General features: G+C 40.7%; 1 non-coding gene across 1 annotated transcript; it reads left to right on the top strand.

Annotated features, from left to right (window-relative positions):
- The first annotated feature begins 1,954 nt into the window (after window positions 1–1,954).
- Window positions 1,955–2,030, top strand: TRNAS-GGA (transfer RNA serine (anticodon GGA)). Its single transcript has one exon. It is a non-coding gene; the product is annotated as a tRNA-Ser (tRNA).
- The last annotated feature ends 22,549 nt before the right edge of the window (window positions 2,031–24,579 follow it).

Genomic DNA, 24,579 nt, shown 5'->3' with positions numbered 1-24,579 from the left:
AAAATGGGACTTCTAACAAGTATCCAAGCCCAAAACCTAGGGTTATACCTGAACCCTTCCTCTCCGACCCTCATTCCTCACCTCACCAAAACCTCTAATCACCACCACGCACATTTAATATCAGTACCAATTCTCACATTTATACTTCCAGCTTGAATCTATTCTCTGAACATCAGGCACACAAATGCTTTCTTGATAGTCTGCCTATATGTCCAAGTTATCCCAAACTTGCTCCTAACCCCATTATTCCAGTTGCTTAGACCAAAAACTTTAGAGTCATTCTTGATTCCTCTCATTTCCCACATCCATAATGAAAACAATTTTGCCTGACTGATGATGATTCAGTGGATGAAGCATCAACCAAGAGTGCTGGGTTGCCTGGTTCAAGGCCCCTAGGTTCCCAGCTTGAGTATGGGCTTGCCAGCTTAAGTATGGGGTCACCAGCTTGAGCATGAGATCATAGACATGATTTCATGGTTGCTGTCTTCAGCCCAAGGTTGCTGGCTTAAGCAAGGGGTCACTGCCTCAGCTTGAGTCCCTCAGTCAGGGCACATATGAGAAGCGATGAATGAACAACTAAAGTGTAGCAACTACAAGTTGATGCTTCTCATCTCTCTCATCCCTCGGTCTCTCCCTTTCTGTCTCTCTTTCTCTCTCAATAAAATAAAAAACCCATTCAAAAAGAAGGAAAAAATCGCTCTACCTTGAAAATATATGCAGAATTCTATTACCTTTTATCACCCCACTATGATCTAAGCCACCATCACCTCTTGTTCCCTTTGTGCCTGAGCAGCCATGCAGAGTGGCCATGCCGAGTGGGCAGACTGAGTGGCCAGTCTGTGGGGGCAGAGTGGGCAGGCTGATTAGCCATGTGGAGTGGGTAGGCTGAATGGGCAGGCTGAGTGGCCTTCCTGACTGGGTAGGCATAGTGGGCAGGCTGAGTGGCCATGCGGAGTGGGCAGGCTGGGTGGTCATGTGGACTGGCTATGCTGAGGGACAAGGCTGAGTGGACAGGCAGAGTTGGCAGGCTGAGTGGCCATGCAAATTGTTTATGCTGAGTGGCCTGGCTGAGTGGCCATGCGGGGTGGGCAAGCTAAGTGACCAGGCTGAGTGGCCATACAGAGTGGGCAGGCTGAGGGGCCAGTCTGAGGGGCTAGGCTGAGTGCCCATGGGGAGTGGCCAGACTGAGTGACCAGTCTGAGAGGCCAGGAAGAGTGGGCAGGTTGAGTGGCCATTCGGAGTGGCCAGGTGGAGTGGCTATGCTGAGGGGCCAGGCTGTGTGACCATGCAGAGTGGCCATGCTGAAGAACCTGGCTGAGTGGTCATGTTGAGTGGCCAGGCTGAGTGATCATGTGGAGTGGGCAGGCTGAGTGGACATGTGGAGAGGGCAGGTTGAGTGACCATGATGAGTGGCTAGGCAGAGTGGGCAGGCTGAGGTAATTCTCTGCTGACTACATTTTATATGTCTAGCTGCTTGCATTTATGTTTTCATCACCAGACTAAAAATCACTAGAGAGGAGGGACTGTAACAACAAAGACAATAAAAACAATGTCATTGTTTGGTAAGGAAGGTAAAAGTTGGCTGGAGATCGTGAATCCTTGACAAAAAGACTACCATGACAGATGATAACAACCATCTGAAAATACTCACACTTTACTACTGGAGTTTGGCTTTCAAACTTGGAATGGAATCCTAAGCTGCAGTGCACCACAAAGGACCCCAGATGAGTCACAAAAACTTTGTGAGTTTCTGCTCTACATGAAAATGTGTCAGGTACAGTACTTACTATGCAACCTAAGTTTGTTATCTTTTCCTGTTAACAATGACAAAGCCATGAATGGCCATTTCAAGATCTAGAGCAAGTTAACACATCCACTCCAGTTCTCCTGGACCTGTGGACTCCACCCTGACTACCAACAGGCGTTCTGGGGAGGTTAGAAAAGGGAACATGTGGCCCTGGCCGGTTGGCTCAGTGGTAGAGCATCGGCCTGGAGTGCAGAAGTCCCGGGTTCAATTCCCGGCCAGGGCACACAGGAGAAGCGCCCATCTGCTTCTCCACCCCTCCCCCTCTCCTTCTTCTCTGTCTCTCTCTTCCCCTCACACAGCTTGGAGCAAAGATGGCCCGGACGCTGAGGATGGCTCCTTGGCCTCTGCCCCAGGCACTAGAGTGGCTCTGGTCGCAACAGAGCGACGCCCCGGAGGGGCAGAGCATCGCCCCCTGGTGGGCAGAGCGTTGCCCCCTGGTGGGCGTGCCGGGTGGATCCCAATCTGGCGCATGCGGGAGTCTGACTGTCTCTCCCCATTTCCAGCTTCAGAAAAAAAAAAAGAAAAAAAAAGAAAAGGGAACATGTTTTCAAAGAGAAAGGAGAACTTGGATTCCCGTACAACACTGACATAAGAGGAGAGAATGCAAAATCCCAACAAACTCAAAAACTCATTCTACAGATACCTGAGATTTTCACTCCTTCGCTCATCCTACCCAAAGCTCTGCCCTCTAAAGACCTGGCAGAGTGTTGCTTCAGGAATTCTTATTGTCCCTGATCTGAATTAAGCAGAGCCAGACCTCCAAGTTGAATGAAGGACAGACTGGTGTTGTGGGTAGAAAAGAGTCTTGAACTCACCAGAGGGTTACATTTAGATGACCATTTGACAATATGAGGCATTGCATACATCTTCCAAAATTACCTCTCTGTCATCATTTCTGTACAGCTGATAAACAACTGCAATGGAGAATCCAGGACTTGCAACTCTTTTTTTTTGCTTTTTTTTTTTATTAATTTTAATGGAGTGACATTGATAAGTCAGGGTACATATTATCAGAGAAAACATCTCTAGATTATTTTGACATTTGATTATGCTGCATTCACCCAAAGTCCAATTGTCTTCCGTCACCTTCTAACTGGTTTTCTTTGTGCCCCTCCCCTCCCCCAACCCTCTCCCTCTCCTGTCCCCCATCCCATAACCCCCACACTCTTGTCCATGACTCTGATTCTCATTTTCATGTCTCACCTATGTATGGAATCATATAGTTCTTAGTTTTTTTCTGATTTACTTATTTCGCTCAGTATAATATTATCAAGTTCCATCCATGTTGTTGTAAATGATCCGATGTCATCATTTCTTATGGCTGAGTAGTATTCCATAGTATATATGTACCAAAGCTTTTTAATCCACTTGTTCAATGACAGACACTTGGGCTGTTTCCAGATCTTCGCTATTGTGAACAATGCTGCCATAAACATGGGGGGTGCATTTCTTCTTTTCAAACAGTGCTATAGTGTTCTTGGGGTATATTCCTAAAAGTGGGATAGCTGGGTCAAAAGACAGTTCGATTTTTAATTTCTTGAGGAATCTCCATACTCTTTTCCACAGTGGCTGCACCAGTCTGGCTGCACCAGTCCTGCATCAGCAGTGCAGGAGGGTTCCCTTTTCTCCACATCCTCGCCAGCACTTATTCTGTGTTGTTTTGTTGATAAGTGCCATTCTGACTGATGTGAGGTGATATCTCGTTGTGGTTTTACTTTGCATTTCTGTAATGATTAGTGATGTTGAGCATTTTTTCATCTGCCTATTGGCCATCTGTATGTCCTCTCTGGAGACATGTCTATTCATTTCTTTTGCCCATTTTTAATTGGGTTGTTTGTCTTTCTGGTATTGAGTTTTACAAGTTCTTTATAAATTTTGGTTATTAACCCCTTATCAGATGTATTGTCAAATATATTCTCCCAGTGTGTAGTTTATCTTTTTATTCTGTTCTTATTGTCTTTAGCTGTGCAGGAGCTTTTTAGTTTGATATAGTCCCATTTGTTTATCCTGTCTTTTATTTCACTTGCTCGTGGAGATAAATCGGCAAATATATTGCTGCAAGAGATATCAGAGAGCTTACTGCCTATGTTTTCTTCTAAGATGCTTATGGTTTTACAGGTTACATTTCAGTAATTTATCCATTTTGAGTTTAATTTTGTGAATGATGTAAGTTGGTGGTCTAGTTTCATTTTTTTGCAGGTAGCTGTCCAATTTTCCCAACACCATTTGTTGAAGAGGCTGTCTTTGCTCCAATGTATGCTCTTACCTCCTTTGTCAAATATCAGTTGTTCATAAAAGTGTGGGTTTATTTCTGGGTTCTCAGTTCTGTTCCATTGATCTATATGCCTGTTCTTATGCCAATAGCAGGCTTTTTTTAGTACAATGGCCTTGTAGTATACCTTGATATCCGGAAGTGTGTTACCTCCCACTTTATTCTTCCTTTTCAAGATTGCTGAGGCTATTCATGTTCTCTTTTGGTTTCATATAAATTTTTGGAATATTTTTTCTATATCTTTGAAGTAAATCATTGGCATTTTAATTGGTATTGCATTGAATTTATAAATTGCTTTGGGTAATATAGACATTTTAATGTTTATTCTTCCTAACCATGAGCACGGTATATACTTCCACTGTATGTACCTTCCCTGATTTCTTTTAGCAATGTTTTATAATTTTCCGAGTACAAGTCTTTAATCTCCCTGGTTAGATTTATTCCTAGGTACTTTATTATTTTGGTTGCAATGGTAAAGGTCATTGCTTCCTTAATTTCTCTTTCTGACAGTTCATTGTTAGTGTATAAAAATGCCTCTGATTTCCGAGTATTAATTTTCTATCCTGCCACCTTGCTGAATTCATTTATCAGGTCTAGTAGAGTTTTGACTGAGAATTTAGGGTTTCCTATATACAATATCATATCGTCTAAAAATAATGATAGTTTTACTTCTTTTCCAATTTGGATGCCTTTTATTTCTTTTTCTTGTCTGATTGCTGAGGCTAGGACTTCCAGAACTATGTTGAATAAGAGTGATGAAAGGGGGCACCCTTGCCTTGTTCCTGATCTTAAGGGGATTGCTTTCAATTTTTGCCCATTGAGTATGATGTTGGCTGTGGGTTTGTCATAGATGGCTTTTATCATGTTGAGGTATGTTCCCTGTATTCCCACTTTGCTGAGAGTTTTGATCATGAATGGATGCTGGATTTTATCGAATGCTTTTTCTGCATCTATTAAAATTATCATGTGGTTTTTCTCCTTCCTTTTGTATATGTGATGAATCACATTGATTGATTTGCAAATATTGTACCAGCCTTGCCTCCCCAGAATAAATCCCACTTGATCATGGTGTATGATTTTTTTCATATATTGCTGGATCCGGTTTGCTAATACTTTTTTGTTGAGGATTTTAGCATCTAAATTCATCAGGGATATTGGCCTATAATTCTCTTTCTTTGTGTTGTCTTTGCCTGGTTTTGGAATCAAAATTATACTCGCTTCATAAAAGGACCTTGAAAGTCTTCCTTCCTCTTGAATTTTTTGAAATAGCTTGGGAAGGATAAGAGTTAGTACTTCTTTGACTATTTGGTAGAATTCACTTGTGAAGGTATCAGGCCTAGGACTTTTCTTTTTGGGGAGTTCTTTGATAACTGTTTCAATCTCATTTGTTGTAACCGGTTTGATTAGGTTTTCTGATTCTTCCAGATTAATTTTTGGAAGATTATGTTTCAAGGAATTTGTCCATTTCATCTGGGTTGTCTAGTTTTTTTGGCATACAGTTCTTCATAGTATTTTCTAACAATATTTTGTACTTCTGTTGTGTCAGTTGTTATTTCTCCATTCTCATTTCTAATTTTATTTATTTGAGTCCTCTCTCTTTTTTTCTTGGTGAGTCTCGTTAAAGGTTCATCGATCTTGTTTACCTTTTCAAAGAACCAGCTCTTGGTGTCATTGATCCTCTGTATTGTTTCTATAGCCTCTATGTCATTTACTTCTGCTCTGATCTTTATTATTTCCTTCCTCTACTAGCTCTGGGCTTTACTTGCTATTCTTTTTCTAGTTTTTTTAGATGCAGGGTCAAGTTGTTTATCTGAGCTTTTTCTAGCTTTTTAAGGTATGCCTGTAATGCTATAAACTTCCCTCTCAGGACTGCTTTTGCTGTGTCCCATAAATTTTGAGTTGGTGTATACTCGTTATTGTTTGTTTCTAGAAATTTTTTAATTTCTTCTTTGATCTCATTGTTAACCCATTCGTTATTTAATAACATGCTATTTAGTTTCCAAGTGTTTGAGTATTTTTCAGTTTTTCTGTTGTGGTTGATTTCTAGTTTCATGCCATTGTGATCAGAGAAAGTGCTCGATATGATTTCAATCTTCTTAAATTTGTTGAGACCACATTTGTGCCCTAACATGTGGTCTATTCTAGAGAATGTACCATGAGCACTTGAAAAGAATGTATATTCTGCTGCTTTAGGGCGAAAGGTTCTGAAGATATTTACTAAATCCAGTTGATCTAGTATGTTCTTTAAGTCTGCTGTTTGTTAATTTTCTTTCTTGAGGATCTATGTAGTGATGTTAGTGGGGTATTGAAATCCCCTACTATTATAGTATTGCTGTTGATCTCACCCTTTAAATCAATCAAAGTCAGCTTTATATATTTAGGTGCTCCTGTATTAGGTGTGTAGATATTTATAACAGTTATATCTTCCTGTTGGATTGCTCCCTGTATCATTATGTAGTGTCCTTCTTTATTTCTTACTATAGTCTTTGTTTTAAAGTCCATTTTGTCTAAGTATTGCTACCCCAGCTTTTTTTTCATTTCCATTTGCATGAAATATTTTTCTCCATATCTTTATCTTCAGTCTATGTGCATATTTTGATTTAAGGTGTGTTTCTTGTAGACAGCATATGTATGGGTCCTGTTTTCTTATTCACACAGCTACCCTATGTCTTTTGATCGGATCATTTAATCCATTTACATTTCAGGTTATTATTAATATGTAATTGTTTATTCCCATTTTATTCTTTAAAACTGTATTCTTTTATTGCTATATTGTTTTTCCCCTTTGATCTGTTTACAGCAGGCCCCTTAGCATTTCTTGCAGCACTGGTTTGGTTGTAGTGAATTCCTTGAGTTTGTTTGTTTTTTTTGTTGGAAAGCTTTTAATTTCTCCTTCTATTTTAAATGATAGCCTTGCTGGATAAAGTAGTCTTGGTTGTAGGCTCTTTTTCTGCATTACTTTGAATATTTTTTGCCATTCCCTTCTGGCCTCGAGTGTTTCTGTTGAGAAGTCGGAAGTAATCTTATGGGGGCTCCTTTGTAGGTGATAGTCTTTTTTTCTCTAGCAGCTTTTAATATTTTCTCTTTATCTCTTAGCTTTGGTATTTTAATTATGATGTGTCTTGGTGTAGATTTCTTTGGGTTTCTCTTTAATAGGTTCTCTGTACTTCTTGAACTTGTGAGATGTTTTCCTGCCTTAATTGAGGGAAGTTTTCAGCTATGATATAATTGAACAAAGTCTCTATCCCTATATTCTCTTCTTCTTCAGGAACCCCTATGATATGGAGGTTATTTCTCTTCATGTTGTCACAGAGCTCTCTTAGATTTCCCTCAGACTTTTTGAGTCTCTTTTCTCTTTTTTGCTCTGCTTCTGTGCCTTCATTTATCTTGTCCTCTAACTCGCTGATTTGATTCTCAGCTTTATCCATCCTTTTAATTCCTTCCATTGTGGTCTTCATTTCTGATATTGTATTTGTCATTTTTGACTGATTCTTTATTATTCTTTCAATATCCTTTTTTATATTTGCTATCTCTTTCTTTAGGTGTTTGTAACAACCATCTATTGTTGTTCTAATATTTTTGAGCATCCTAACAATGGTTATTTTAAACTCTGCATCCGGTAATTTGGTTATATCTGACTCATTTAAATCCTTTTCTAGGGATTTCTCTTGATTAATTTGTGTTGCATTTCTCTGCCTTCTCATTCTATCTGTGTAAAAGAAGGCTTGGCCACTGGAGTCCACTGGGTGAGGCCTCTGTGTTCCCTAGACATGGTCTGTCTGCAGGCCCGCCACTCCCTCTGCTGCTGCTTCCTAGAGCATTCGGGTATGGGCATTGCTGGTGTCTACCCACTGAGGCTGTTCCTTTGATCTCTGCCTCTCCTTCACAGGAGTGGCTCTAATCACGTGCTCGGGTGCACAAGCCCCGGTGGCCTTGGCCTTTGTCCCGCCCCCACGGGTGGCGTTATGCTTGGCCCTGAGGGCAGGGGTGAGCACCTTTGCTCAGCTTCAGGTCTCTGCCTGATTCCGGGCTTTCACCCCACCCTTGCAGGAGGAGCCCACTCGTGGGAGGGTTGCAAGAATTTTCTCCACAGGCCGGGTGAGACTGCATGCCCATGCTCAGTAGCAGGACTCTGCCTATTCTGGGATTTTGGCTCCACCCACACGGAAGGAGCTGGCTCCCAAGTCAGGCCACTAGCCTTGGTTCCGCGGGTGGGGCAATGCTGTGCTCCTGCACCCTTGCTCAACAGTGGGTCTCCACCCCTTCCGGGCCTCTTGTCCTTCCCCTGCAGGCTGGATTACAGCCTGCAGATGGACTTGACCACTTTTACACACCCCCTCCTCCCCAGCCAGGCAAGACTGAGCTCACATGTGGGCCTCAGTGGTGGCCAGCCAGTTTCTGTCCTTGCAACAGAACCGCGCTTCCGTGTCCCGCTGCCACCCACCCTCCAGCAAGCCCTCAGTCATGTGGATGGGGGCACTGTAGCTCAGACCCTAACACTCACTACTGTAGTCCTGAAGCTTCCTCCTTCTAAGCAACTCTGCTCTGAGTGCCATGGGGGAGCTTGTTTGGCTGGTGTCCTGCTTCCCTTTGCTGGTATTGCTGTTTCCAGGAGAAATATTCACGTCAGATTTGGGGAGTGACTCATCCCAGGGGTTAGGGTGGCTGTCTTCCAAAATGTTTCTCCCTGTGCCTCCTAGATTACACTCTCTCCCTGTATCTCTCCCCATCCTCCGGAGCCCCTGGTGAGTGGTTGTGAGAGACGTTTTCTGCACGGTCCCTTTAAGAAGAATCCTGGGTCTTAGAAATCAGTCTCTTTCTCACAAACAGTATCCTGACTTGTTTCTTGCTAACTACTGTTCATACGCCTCTTCTAGGCTCTGGGGTTGCAGGCTGGGGCATTGTTCCTGGGACTCAGGACCCTCCTCTTTCTGCTAAACTCACTTCCCACCACAGGAGCCTCTCCCGGTTGCCGTACGCTCCAGGGAGCTGGGCAGCCTTCTCCGCATTTCCACTTTTCCTAACAGTTTCAGTGTGGTTTCTTCAGTGTTCCTTGGTTGAAGAGTCCTCTCAGTTTAGTCCAAAGTTGGTTTTTCCAGATGATGGTTCTTAAAATTAGTTTGTAATCCACTTTGGTTCTGGGAGGTGGAAGTTGGTACATCCACTTACGCCATCGCCATCTTGTCTCCGACTTGCAACTCTCTTAACAACCAAATCAAGTTGCTACATGGTCAATCAGCTGATCGATACATAATTGATTGTGAAGATAGCCAGAAATATCAGCCAATTTGTTAACTGTGAGGAGATATAGACAAAGTCAATGAGCAAATTGGAGCAAGGACATTAAAAGAATGTAATAAAAATTGCTGTGATCAAAGGGACTATTTGAATGAATGAGGAGACCTAAATCATACTCAATTTTTTTTCTCCTGGGAAATCTTGAATATTTTATGATTAGAATTCTTGACATTTATCAAATACCTCCAGCAATCTCTTATATGAAACTTGCATGAAATATGTTCTCCTTCAATCCTCCATCATTACTTTTATTAAAATAAAAACAAAAACATGAAATAGTATATTTTCTGAAATAAACACAGACAGTAAGGTTATTTAGCTAATTATTTTTCATAAACAATATTGGTCATAAGAACAAACTACATAAAAAGAGTGCTACAATAAAGCAAAAGGAAGAGAAATCTACAGAAGAACATGAATATTAAAATCAGCTTTTAAGAAAGAACACTCAAAAGGTACATAAAACCTTGAGAACACAACCTCAAAAATGATTTAAAAAGGAAATTTTAATAAATAATTCAATGTTGCATATAACACATATTATCTGTGTATCTAACACATATACAAAATTAACTAGCATTAGAATTATATATGTTTATGTGTTTTATTTTATAAATGTTACATAATTTCAAAAAGATAGATTATTGCCTCTTGCAAATAGAGGATACAGATACCCTGTCTAATTAAAAAATTTTATGGATTTCATATTAAAGTACTAATAGTAAGCAAGCTTTATATGGCACTTTAACACCATTGTCCATTCATAATTTATTTTGAGCCTCACAGCCCTATACAGTAAGTAGGTCAATCAAGAATTAGCATCAGCCCTGACCAGTCGGCTCAGCAGTAGAGCATTCACCTGGCATGTGGAAGACCTGGGTTCAATTCCTGGTCAGGGCACACAGAAGAAGCACCCATCTGCTTCTCCACCCCTCTCCCCTTTCCTTTCTCTCTTTCTCTTTTTCTTCTCCTCCTGCAGTCATGGATTGTATGGTTTGAGCAAGTTGGCCCCAGGCATTGAGGATGGTGCTGTGGCCTTGCCTCAGGTGCTGAAATAGCTTGGTTGCCAAGCAATGGCCCCATATGGGCAGAGCGTCATTCTTGCAAGTGGATCCTGGTCAGGGCACATACAAGAATCTGTCTCTCTGCCTTCCTGCCTATCATTTAACAACAACAAAAAAATTAGCATCGATCATACTTTAGAGATGAGGTACCTAGAGGTCAAATGAATAAGGTGACTTTCTGAGGTTACACTAATAGATAACTAAAAGGTGAAACTGACATGTGGTCAGTGTTATGACCTTTTCCACTGACCAATTCTGCTTTCCATCATATAAATATTGAGATGTGAAAAATAAGTTATTTTACAAATAATTAATCTTTTTTTCTCTGAAACTTTGCTAAAAATTTGTGTAAAGACAGTGCATAATGTACATGTTTATCAAAAAGAGTCAGAATAAAGTAAGCCACCCCAATGAGTTAATTATAGAATAAAATGGGAGTGACGTCAGAGAAATGGTGCCGTAAGGAGCGATACCGATAAATCTCCCCAAAATTTCAACAAGTTCTTCAACCAGAGACAGGAAAATCTATCCTTGGAGCCTCCAGAAGTCCCACACTGAACGCAAAGGTATGATCAAGTGAAAAACTGACTAAATAATATAATCAACACCGAAGGAAATAAGTTGGAGAAAGGAACACTCCACTTTCCTTACTAACCTAAATAAAGGCTGCTTTCACTTGAAACTGAGAGAATGGGAACTAAGGCAGGCAAAGGGTGTGAATAGAACCAGGCTGCGGCACAAATGGCCAAGCCAAGCTGTGGCACGGATGTCCAAGCCGAGGAAAAACTATGCTTATGGCAACCCAGTCAACACAAGCTAATGCTCATGCCAAATCCAGATAAAGAAAGGCAACTGCTGCAGCCATTGGCCCTGATCTCCTGGTTGGCAAGCGCGGATAGTGTGCAAGAGATTCCTCCTAGAGCACCGGGAGTGGGCGCCCGTGTTACCGGACAGAGGGGCAGAGTCACAGGCCTTTGTGTGGGCTAAAACCAGAGTATCAGGGTCGCACATGCGTCCTCAAGAACAGAGCGCGGGAAGTGCGCAAAAGCAAACTTCCCTACACTCGAACTTATCCAAGCAGGCAGGGCACCTCACCTAGAGTGATGCGCCTGACCTGATATCCTGGTCAGCGAGTGCAGATAGTGGGTGAGTGATTCATCCAAGTGCCCCAGGAGTGGGCACCCGTGTTCCGGGACAGAGGGGCAGAGTCAGAGGCCTTTGCGTGGGCTGTGACCAGAGTTTCAGTGTCACCTCTGCGCCCTGAAGAGCGGCGCGAGGGGAGTGCACAAAAGCGAGATTCCCTACGCTTGAACTTCTCCGGGTGGGTGGGGCGCCTCATCCAGCCATACAAGCTAACAGACCCATGAGGGATTAGCTTAATCCACAGTCTGCTTGCCTCCCAACTGACCTATGTGACCCTAACTGACAAGATCTCTCTCAGGACAGCGATCTAAGACAAGAGGTGTGATAGTTTTTAGTGCCTCTTGCTATGCTATGCACACAGGGGTAGGGGCAACCTCTGATTGGCAGAGCTTTCATACTCAGGGCTATATGTTAAAAAGAGGGATTTGGCAGTCTGTAAGTCCTCCTGCTTTGCAAACAGCAAAAGTTGACTAGGCATCTTCTACCCAGCCAAACCAGGTTACAAAGTACCAAAAACCTGGGAAAGTGGTCCCACAGAGTGCTCAGGCATTCGGGACATGCCTAGAGGCACATATAAAGGCACCTTGAATACAATTGGCTCCCAGCCCCATCTGATTATGCTAGCAGCTCTGACTGATAGAGCCTTACCCAGAGCCCTGCACTAAGTGGGGATAGAGTGGGGATTTGCCAGCTCTTTGAGCCTCTTACTCTCCAGGAAGAGGCAGCAGCAACCCCATAGCTGGATGATCAGGCTGCTAATTCAGGAAGGAAAGACTAGGAGAGAGGCTCTGGGAAAACAGACTCTCTCATTGTTGGAGCCTGCAAATGCTAATGAGCCTCGACTGCCAACGAAACTGAAGCCTAATACATGACATGACCATAGAGTCTTACCAACTACAAACCTCTACCTAAGCATGCCACAGGGGCAGAACCCGGGGTACAGAGTCACCGACCATGAAGAGGAAGAGAAAAGAAAAAGCAAGAACATAACCTCTCAAAATCAAGAATAATCCACAGACTTTATAACCTATTCCATTTTATTATATTTGTTCATTTGTTTCTTCTTGTCTTGATTATTTTCTTCTTCTTCCAATTTGGTCATTTAATTCTCTGCCAGTCTTAAACTCTCCTCTCCTTGCACTACACTACCCATAGGTGTTACATCTCCCATTATTTTTCCTTTATTCTTCCTTTCTCTCTATGAGGGTTGCACTCCAAAACTCTTACCTCTCTCTCTCTCTCTTTTTGTTCTTCTTTCTTTTTACTTCTTTTTGTGTTTTCCTCTTTCTTTTTTCTCCCTCCATATTAGTTTCTTCTTTTCTACTTTACTTTTCCTCTCACTCAATCCTGAATCACAAACAAATTTTTTATTTAGGACTAAAATTTTTCTCTGTGGCGCTTTGAGTGTTTTTTACTTTGCTTTTCTAACTTACTGGCAGTGCTCCCAACGCTGACTCTCCATTTTATCTAGTTTTTGCTCCACTAAATACAATAGTAATTTTTAAATTTTTTCCCCTTTTTCCTGTTTCCCTCTTATTCCTCTCATTATATCTCTTAGTCAACCATAATCAAAAAGCAAATAATTTTATTCTTGACACAAATTTTTTCCTTTTTTGCATTTTGTGGGTCCATACCCCTTTTTTTGCGCCTTTATCACTTCTCCCCAACTCAGGCCCTCCATTATAGGTAGTTTTTGTTCTATTTAGCAAAATATAACTCACAGTTCACTACAATTTTTTCTCAAGAAGGAAGGGAGAAGAGAGGAGAGGAAAAAAAGAAGAAAAAATTATTCTTTTTTTACCTTTTCATTCTATATTAATTCTCATTAGTACTATCAACAAAACCACCCTCAGATGCCATTAAAAAAAAGGAAATCAAATATCATGGATACAAAAGACAGAGAGGTAGCACAGATAGATGAGAAAAATCTATGGAGAAAAAATTTAATATATTGGAAACGTTGGAGCTAAATGACAGAGAATTTAAAATAGAAATCCTAAAAATGCTCAGAGATATACAAGAAAACACAGAAAGGCAATTTAGGGAGCTCAGAAAACAACTCAATGAACACAAAAAATATATTACCAAGGAAATTGAAACTATAAAAACAAATCAAATAGAGATGGAAAAACTCAATTCATGAGCTGAAAAACAAGGTAACAAGCTTAGCTAATAGAACAGGCCAGATAGAAGGAAGGATTAGTGAAATAGAAGACAAGCAACTTGAGGCACAACAGAGAGAAGAAGAAAGAGAATCAAAATTTTTTAAAAAATGAGAAAGCCCTACAGGAATTGTCTGACTCCATCGAAAAAAAAATAACATAAGAATAATATGTATATCAGAGAGATAACAGAGAGAAAATGGAATGCAGAACAAATTCAAACAAATAATAGATGAGAATTCCACAAGCCTGTGGAAAGAACTAAAGCCTCAAGTTCAAGAAGCAAACAGAACACCGAGTTTTCTTAACAACAACAAACCTACTTCAAGGCACATCATAATGAAATTGGCACAAACTAATGACAAAGAAAAAATTCTTAAGGCATCCAGGGAAAAGAAGAATACAACATATAAAGAAAGGTCTATTAGATTATCATCAGATTTTCAACAGAAACTCTACAAGCTAGAAGAGAGTAGACCCCAATATTTAAAGTCCTGAAAGAGAGGAACTTTAAGCCAAGAATACTATACCCATCAAAGCTATCCTTCAAATATGAAGGAGAAATAAAACCATTCACAGATACAGAAAAGATGAGGGAATTTATCATCAGAAACCCCCCCCCCCCCACTCCAGGAAATATTAAAGGGGGTTTTCCAACCAGATAAAAAGAACAAAACAAAACAAAACTACAAGTAAAAGCTCCACCAAGACCACAATAAAACCAAATTTAAACTGTGACAACAAAAACAAAAAAAAGGGGAGACAATGGAGATTAACAGTAGAAAAGGAGGATGGAGTGCAGAAGTACTCACAAGATAGTGTACTACAATGAACAGGGTAGGAACACTTTTCATTACTTAATGGTAACCACCCTTGAAAAAAACCACCACAGAAGCACATGACTTAAAAAAGGTAGCAACAGAGGAAAGAAGTATGGAATATAACCAAACAAAATCAAAGGATAGAAAAACAAAAGAGAAGAATCAAACAAAACACAAAACTAACAGAAAACAATGTATAAAATGGCAATATGGAACCCACAAGTGTCAATAATTACACTAAATGTAAACAGATTAAACTCACCAATAAAAAGGCACAAAGTAGCAGAATGGATTAAAAAAGAAAATCCAACTGTATGCTGCCTACAAGAAACTCATCTAAGCAACAAGGATAAAAACAAATTCAAGGTGAAAGGTTGGAAAAAAATACTCCAAGCAAAAAAAATCCAAAAAAAAGCAGGTGTAGCAATACTCATATCTAATAATGCTGACTACAAGATAGCAAAAGTACTCAGAGACAAAAATGGTCATTTCATAATGATTAAGGGGACACTGAATCAAGAAGAAACAACAATTAATATATATGCACCAAATCAAGGAGCACCAAAATATATAAGACAGCTACTTATTGACCTTAAAAAAAAAACTGACAAATATATAATCATACTTGGAGACCTCAATACACCACTGACAGCTCTAGATCAGTCATCCAAACAGAGAATCAATAAAGATATATTGGTCTTAAACAAAACACTAGAGCATCTGGATATTATAGACATCTATAGGACACTTCATCCCAAAGCGACAGAGTATACATTTTTTTCTAGTATACATGGAACATTCTCAAGAATTGAACATATGTTGGGCCACAAAAATAACATCAGCAAATTCAGAACAATCGAAGTTGTACCAAGCATATTTTCTGATCATAAAGCCTTGAAACTAGAATTCAACTGCAAAAAAGAGGAAAAAAATCCTACAAAAATGTGGAAACTAAACAACATAATTTTAAAAAATGAATGGGTCAAAGAAGAAATAAGCACAGAGATCAAAAGATATATACAGAAAAATGAAAATGACATATCAGAATCTATGGGATGCAGCAAAAGCAGTGATAAGAGGGAAGTTCATATCACTTCAGGCATATATGAACAAACAAGAGACAGCCCAAGTGAACCACTTAACTTCACACCTTAAGGAACTAGAAAAAGAAGAACAAAGACAACCCATAACCAGCCAAAGAAAGGAGATAATAAAAATCAGAGCAGAAATAAATGAAATAGAGAACAGAAAAACTATAGAAAAAATTAATAGAACAAGGAGCTAGTTCTTTAAGAACATCAACAAAATTGACAAACCCTTGGCAAGACTCACCAACGAAAAAAAGAGAAAGGACTCATATAAACAAAATCCAAAACAAAAATGGAGAAATCACCATGGATGTCATAGATATACAAAGAATTATTGTAGAATACTATGAAAAACTATATGCTACTAAATTCAACAACCTAGAAGAAATGGATAAATTCCTAGAACAATACAACCTTCCTAGACTGAGTCAAGAAGAAGCAGAAAGCCTAAACAGACCAATTAGCAGGGAAAAAATAGAAAAAATGATTAAAAACCTCCCCAAGGGCCCTGGCTGGTTGGCTCAGTGGTAGAGCGTCAGCCTGGCCTGCAGGAGTCCCAGGTTCAATTCCCGGCCAGGGTACACAGGAGAAGCACCCATCTGATTCTCCACTCCTTCCCCTCTCCTTCCTCTCTGTCTCTTTCTTCCCCTCCCGCAGCCAAGGCTCCATTGGACCAAAGTTGGCCCAGGCACCGAGGATGGATCTATGGTCTCTGCCTCAGGTGCTAGAATGGCTCTGGTTGCAACACAGCAATGCCCCAGATGGGCAGAGCATCACCCCCTGGTGGGCATGCCAGGTGGATCCCGGTTGGGCACATGTGGAAGTCTGTCTGACTGCCTCCCCATTTCCAACTTCAGAAAAATAAAAAAATAAAAAAAAAACCTTACCAAAATAAAAGTCCAGGCCCAGATGGTTATACTAGTGAATTCTATCAAACATTCAAAGAAGACTTGGTTCCTATTCTACTCAAAGTCTTCCAAAAATTGAAGAAGAAGCAATACTTCCAAACACATTTTTGAGGCCAACATAACCCTCATACCAAAACCAAGCAAGGACAGGACAAAAAAAGAAAACTATAGACCAATATCTCTAATGAATACAAATGCCAAAATACTAAACAAAATACTAGCAAATCAAACCCAACAACATATTAAAAAAATAATACATCATGATTAAGAGGGATTCATCCCAGAATCTCAAGGATGGTTCAACATACGTAAAATGGTTAACATAATACACCATATCAACAAAATAAAGAACAAAACCACATGATCTTATCAATAGATGCAGAAAAGGCATTCGATAAAATACAACACAATTTTATGTTTAAGACTCTCAACAAAATGGGTATAGGCCCTGGCCGGTTGGCTCAGGGGTAGAGCGTCGCCTGGCATGCGGGGGACCCGGGTTCGATTCCCGGCCAGGGCACATAGGAGAAGCACCCATTTGTTTCTCCACCCCCCCTCCTTCCTCTCTGTCTCTCCCCCTCCCGCAGCCAAGGCTCCATTGGAGCAAAGATGCCCAGGCGCTGTGGATGGCTCCTTGGCCTCTGCCCCAGGCGCTAGAGTGGCTCTGGTCGTGGCAGAGCGACGCCCCGGAGGGGCAAAGCATCGCCCCCTGGTGGGCAGAGCGTCGCCCCTGGTGGGAATGCCGGGTGAATCCCGGTTGGGCGCATGCGGGAGTCTGTCTGACTGTCTCTCCCCTTTTCCAGCTTCAGAAAAATACAAAAAAAAAATGGGTATAGAAGGAAAAATATCTCAACATGATAAAGGCCATATATGATAAACCATCAGCTAACATCATATTAAATGGCACAAAACTGAAGGTTTTCCCCCTTAAATCAGAAACAAGACAGGGTTGTCCACTCTCTCCACTCTTATTTAATGTGGTGCTAGAGGTTCTACCCAGAGCAATCAAACAAGAGAAAGAAATAAAAAGCATCAATATCAGAAAAGAAAAAGAAAAGGTATCACTTTTTGCAGATGATATGATCCTATACATCGAAAAAACAAAAAAATCTACAAAAAGACTACTAGAAACAATAAGCCAATACAGTAAGGTCACAGGAAACAAAATTAAAATACAAAAGTCCATAGCCTTTCTATATGCCAACAATGAAACATTTCAGAATGAACTCAAAAAAATAATCCCCTTCACGATTGCAACAAAAAAAAAAAATAAAATACCTAGGAATAAATATAACAAAGAATGTAAAGGACCTATATAATGAAAACTACAAAGCATTATTGAGGAAAATCAAAAAAGATACAATGAGATGGAAAAATATTTCTTGTTCTTGGAAAAGAAGAATAAATATAATCAAATGGTCATATTACCCAAAGCAATATACAAATTTAATGCAATTCCCATCAAAATTCCAATGAAATTTTTTAAAGAAATGGAACAAAAAATCATCAGATTTATATGGAACTATAAAAAACCTTAAATAGCCAACGCAATCCTAAAGAAAAAGAACAAAGCTGGGGGCATTACAGTATGTGACTTCAACTATATTATAGAGCCACGACAATCAAAACAGCATGGTATTGGCAGAAAAATAGACACTCAGACCAATGGAACAAAATAGAAAGTCCAGAAATAAAACCACATATATATGGTCAAATAATTTTTGATAAATGGGCCACAACACACAATGGAGAAAAGAGAGCTTCTTCAACAAATGGTACTGTGAAAACTGGAAAGCTACATGCAAAAGAATAAAACTTGACTACAGTTTGTCCCCTAGTACTAAAATTAATTCAAAATGGATCAAAGACCTAAATATAAGACCTGAAGAAGACATAGGTTCTAAACTCATGGACCTTGGTTTTAAAGGGCATTTTATGGATCTGACTCCAAAGGCAAGGGAAGTGAAGGCAAAAATAAATGAATGGAACTACATCAGATTAAGAAGTTTTTGCTCAGCAAGAGAAACTGACAACAAAATAAACAGACAGCCAACTAAATGAAAGATGATATTTTCAAACAACAGCTCAGATAAAGGCCTAATATCCAAAATATACAAAGAACTCATAAAACTGAACAACAAACAAACAAACAATCCAATAAAAAAATGGGAAGAGGACATGAACAGACACTTCTCCCAGGAAGAAATACAAATGGCCAACAGATATATGAAAAGATGCTCACCTTCTTTTGTTATTAGAGAAATGCAAATCAAAACTGCAATGAGATACCACCTCACACCTGTTAGATTAGCTATTATTAACAAGACAGGTAATAGCAAATGTTGGGAGAGGCTGTGGAGAAAAAGGAACCCTCATTCACTGTTGTTGGGAATGTAAAGTAGTACAACCATTATGGAAGAAAGTATGGTGGTTCCTCAAAAAACTGAAAATAGAACTACCTTATGACCCAGCAATCCCTCTACTGGGTATATATCCCAAAAACTCAGAAACATTGATATGTAAAGACACATACAGCCCCATGTTCATTGCAGCATTGTTCACAGTGACCAAGACATGGAAACAATCAGAAAACCCTTCAATAGAAGACTGGATAAAGAAGATGTGGCACTTATACACTATGGAATACTACTCAGCCATAAGAAATGATGACATTGGATCATTTACAACAAAATGGTGGGATCTTGATAACATTATATGGAGTAAAATAAGTAAATCAGAAAAAAAACAAGAACTGCATTATTTCATACGTAGGTGGGACATAAAAATGAGACTAAGAGACATTGACAAGAGTGTGGTGGTTATGAGGGGGGAGGGAGGGAGAGGGGGAGGGGCACAACGAAAACTAGATAGAAGGTGATGGAGGACAATCTGAATTTGGGTGATGGGTATGCAACATAATTGAATGACAAGATAATCTGGACACGTTTTCTTTGAATATATGTACCCTGATTTATTGATGTCACCCCATTAAAATTAATAAAAATTTATTTATAAAAAAGTACCATGAACTTTTCAAAAATATATTAGTAGCCCTGTATAATTATATTGATAATAGTGCATTGTCTCTTTCTGACTCCAAATGTCTAGCTCTTCGCTCTTTATTATTCCTGTAATCAGAAGGAACAGCTGTGGTTTTTACATGGGATGCACCTGGCAGCTTTAAGCATTCAGATGCCTACTCCTACATTAAAAAGAAAAAGGAGAGAAAAAAAAGAAAGAAAAATAAAGCACTCCTTTTCAAGATAATGTTTATCTCAGGGGAAAGTAGTGTTGGGAGAGATTAAAGGAGAGAAATTGGGGAGAAAAAAATGTAGACTTCCATTTTATTTTCACCTGTAACAAACACAGATGAAAGGTCTTTAAAATACCAGTTTCCTGGACAAGGGATCACTTCTTTTTATTTGAAATGTGTAAGTAAAGTCTCAGCTCACCCTTATCTGTGCAAAGGGGTGATTTGGCTATAATTACTACTCTACTTCTTAAAATGTAGTTTGGCCAAGTTATAGCAGAGAAGAGATAACTACATGATATTTACACAATAGATGGAGCCCCAAGAAATATTATAAACTGGAACCCAAGGGAGGAGTACAGGCAAGCATTTATGGCTGTTGTATAAAAATGCAATAGTTTAGATAAAATTATAACACATAGTGGAATGAATTATATACAACAAATGACCAGAGTTGATTTAGACTTATAAAGGATCACACTAAAATTCTGAATTTTCGGCCCTGGCTGGTTGGCTCAGCGGTAGAGCGTCGGCCTGGCGTGCGGGGGACCCGGGTTCGATTCCCAGCCAGGGCACATAGCAGAAGCGCCCATTTGCTTCTCCACCCTGCCGGGTGGATCCCGGTCAGACTCATGCGGAAGTCTGTCTGACTGTCTCTCCCCATTTCCAGCTTCAGAAAAATACAAAAAAAAAAAAAAATTCTGAATTTTCAAATGCCTAGTATTGATTACCTAAAGTGGACTATCTACTTCTGATAACTTATCCTTAAGTTCTCCAGAGGAAAATTTCCATTTCATATTCTCTTTTGAATTGAGAATAAATGAAGAAAACTAAGCCACTATAATTATAGATATGTTCAAGAAAATAGATTTCTTTCTTGCATATTTAAGTTTCTCTTAATTATAAATAAAACTCAGTTGGGCTCAGTAATTATTACCAGAATGAATTTGACTGCTTGTATCAAAATTTTCAGTTCAATATTCCAAGATGGTGAAGGAGTAAGTGGGTGTACAAGCTGCCACCTCCCAGGACCAAATTGGATTACAACTTAATTTAAGAACAATCATCTTGAAAAACCAATTTGGACTAAACAAACAGGAGTCTATAACCAAGGATCATGAAAAAAGCCACAATGAGATGGGTAGGAAAGGTGGAGACTTGAAGGGTACTGCCTGGCTCCCTGGAGCACGTGAAGCATGAGGGTCCAGATGGACTCACACTGAGGGGAGGGTTGCCCTGAGAGGTGTAGGTCCTCAGCCCCAAACCTAGAGCACCAGCCTAGAGCCCCAGAGCCTAGAAGACGTGCCCACACAGCATTTGGTGGTGAAAAGAGCAGGGTTTCTGCCTACAAGAAAGAGATGGAGGCCCTGGCCAGTTGGCTCAGTGGTAGAGTGTCGGCCTGGCATGCAGAAGTCCCGGGTTCGATTCCCGACTAGGGCACACAGGAGAAGCACCCATCTGCTTCTCCACCCCTGCCCCTCTCCTTCCTCTCTGTCTCTCTCTTCCCCTCCCACAGCCGAGGCTCCATTAGAGCAAAGATGGCCCGGGCGCTGGGGATGGTTCCTTGGCCTCTGCCCCAGGCGCTAGAGTGGCTCTGGTCGCAACAGAGCGATGTCCCAGAGGGGAAAAGCATTGCCCCCTGGTGGGCGTGCCAGGTGGATACCGGTCGGGCGCATGCGGGAGTCTGTCTGACTGTTTTCAGCTTCAGAAAAATACAAAAAAAAAAAAAAAAAAGAAAGAAAGAAAGAGATGGAGTTCTCAGATATGCAGACTCTGTCTTCAAGGGCATGCACAGAAAATCTCATTTACAGCTACTGGTTGCGGAGAGACAGAAAGACTGAAGTTTTTAGAGGAGTGTGTAAAGTTGGAGGCCCGGGGAGAGACACGGTGGGGGACAGTCAACAGAACTCTTGTGCTGAGTCATTCTCCAATACCACCATCATCATCATTCTTGGATGGAGCAGTCTCTTCTGAGTGGCATCAATCCTGAGGTAAAGAAACCGCTCTGCCCTTGGGAGTCTCTGATATGCCAATTATGGTGACTAGATTGTGCTGAGAAGCCAGGAAGCAGGGGTGTGTCAGTGACTCAGATTGTTGTTGAGGCCAGAGCTTTGCTTCACACACTCTAAAGTCTAAGACTAGTAATCCTGCTTCATGGCAGACTCAGTAGAAACTGTTCAGAGTGCTGGCTGACCACACATCTGGATCTCAGAGGCCACACCCTACTGAGGTTTCTGGAAAATGTCTGAAAAAACTGACACCTGGTACAGAGGTACAGAACCACACCCACTACCCTTCCTAATCCCTGAGGGCTGCATGCTCTAGACCAGTGGTTCTCAACCTTTCTAATGCTGTGACCCTGCAATACAGTTCCTCATATTGTGGTGACCCCAAACCAAAAAAATAGTTTTGGCGGCTACTTCATAACTGTAATTTTGCTACAGTTATGATTCAGAATGTAAATACCTGATATGCATTATGTATTTTCTGATGGCTTTAGGCGACCCTGCCGGGGTCGCGACCCACAGGTTGAGAACCGCTGCTCTAGATTCTACAAGAGGTTCTTTTCAGTGGCCAAGTCCAACAGGCATCCAGCAGATGGAGGCTGCAGGAGGCAGGACTCACAGAACCCCAGCATTTTAAGCAGATCTTACTTCATACCTAGAGTGGGTAAAAGCCAGCCTAGGTTTGCAGCTTGGAATTTCTAAGCACCTGAACCAAAAAAGGCAGCCAAAACTTCTATATTGCTTGTAGATCCAAAAAGTTGCTAAGGACCAGTCATGGGTAGTGTCTCCCACTGGTCTGGAATGGGTTCCTATGAGGGAGGCCCAGGACTAGAGCATCCAGAGTCCAGCTGAAGAGAGCATCATTTCTGGACCTAACAATCTTTGCTACAGTGATATCCTAAGGAAGGGCTCCTCACATTGGGCCCAGCTAAATGAGTTCAGCTCTCTGAGATCAGCACCAGCACAGCATCTCATATACATTAGATAAGGTGAAGCTTCACGTTCAGCTGGCCTGGGTCCTGGATATCCTGCCCAGTTGGGCTAGATTCAAAAGGGAAGAAGGAAGAGAGGCCTGGAGCATGGACAGTTAACATGTAGGTTTTTCTGACACTACTGATAGATCTGGTCAAGGGCTTAGCCACTTTCTGCTGGGGGAGCACAGGCAGGCCCAAGAAAGGGCTCTCTCAGTGTTCCTTCCTGAGACCAGGGTCTCACCAGCTGTAAGAACGTCAGGAGAAGGGACTGTTGGTACCATTTGATCTGAACCTGCTGCTCACCTTGCTGGGTAGAAATAAACTTTGATTATCCAGCAGTGGCTGAGAGATTAGGCTCTGGAGTAGGGGCTACTTTCCCCATACTGAGGTCCTGAACAAGTGAGCCCTGGACTAGGAGGTCTCACTAAAATTGTGTTCTCAAATTCAGCTGCCTTAACACAACAAGCTTGCAACCTGTTGACAAAGCTAATTGGGTGAGGTCAGCCTTAGCTCACACTAGTCTTTCTACAGAAGACTTATTGGGAAGACCAGGCAGCTGCAAAAGGAGGTAAACCAGATGAAAATTGGAGGCTAATCTTATGGAGCTACCTAATACACAGAAAAAATGGGCCAACAAAGAAATGCGACCCAAATGATCAATAGGAGAAATTCCCAGAAAAAGAACTAAATGAATAGAAGTAAACAAACTACCAGATGCAGAGTTTTAAATAATGATTCTTAGGTTGCTCAAGGATCCTAGAGCAACAATGGATGGGCATAATGAGCACCTACATAAAGAGACAGCAAGCATCAGAAAGGATACTGAAATCATAAAAACAACCTGTCAAAAATGACAAATGTAATACAATATCAGAAATGAAGACTGCACTAGAAAGAATCAACAGCAGGCTGGATAAAGCAGAGGATCAAATCAGTGATTTAAAAGATAAGATAAACAGAAGCACAGAAGTAAAGCAGCAAAATGCAAAGAGGCACAAAGAGACTGAGGAAACTCTAGAGACCTTGGTGACAACATGAAAAGAAACAACATCCACATCATAGGGGTTTCTGAGGGATGAGAGAATGAATAGGGAATAGAGAACCTGTTTGAAGAATTTATAGCTAAAAATTTCCCTAAATTGATGAAAAGTCACACAAGTTCAAGAAACACAGAGACTCCCATTAAAGAGAAAACCAAGGAGGCCTACACCAAGGCACATCATAATTAAAATGCCAAGGTTAGGAGACAAAAAAAAAATACTAAAAGCTGCAAGGGAAAAGCAGTTCATTACCTGCAAAGGAGCCCCAATAAGGATGATATCCAATTTCTCAACAGAAACACTTAAGGCCAGAAGGGATTGGCAAAAAATATTCAAAGTGATGCAAAACAAGAATCTACAACCAGGACTGTTTCTCCAGCAAGGCTATCGTTTAAAATTGGAGGAGAAATTAAAATCTTCTCAGACAAAAAAAGAATCAAGGAATTCATTACAACCAAACCAGTACCGCAAGAAATGTTAAGAACCCCATGTAAAAAGACCAATGGGGAAAAAAAAAGAAAATAAATTGAGAAACAGTGGATTGTAGATTTAAAGAATAAAATGACAGATTCTAAGATGGCAAGAGAGTACACGCACATTTCAACTGCCACTTCCTAGGGCCAAATAGATTTAACCTAATTTAAGAAGGATTATCTAGGAAAAACAACTTTGGACTGAACAAAGAGGAGTATATAACCAAGGATCATAGAAGAAACCACATTGAGACTGGTAGGAAGGGCTGAAAT

This window comes from Saccopteryx leptura, chromosome 5 (assembly GCF_036850995.1).
Source record: "Saccopteryx leptura isolate mSacLep1 chromosome 5, mSacLep1_pri_phased_curated, whole genome shotgun sequence".
Taxonomy (NCBI): Eukaryota; Metazoa; Chordata; class Mammalia; order Chiroptera; family Emballonuridae; genus Saccopteryx; species Saccopteryx leptura.
The sequence above is the reverse complement of the archived record's forward strand: the minus strand, read 5'-3'. Positions and strand labels throughout refer to the sequence as shown.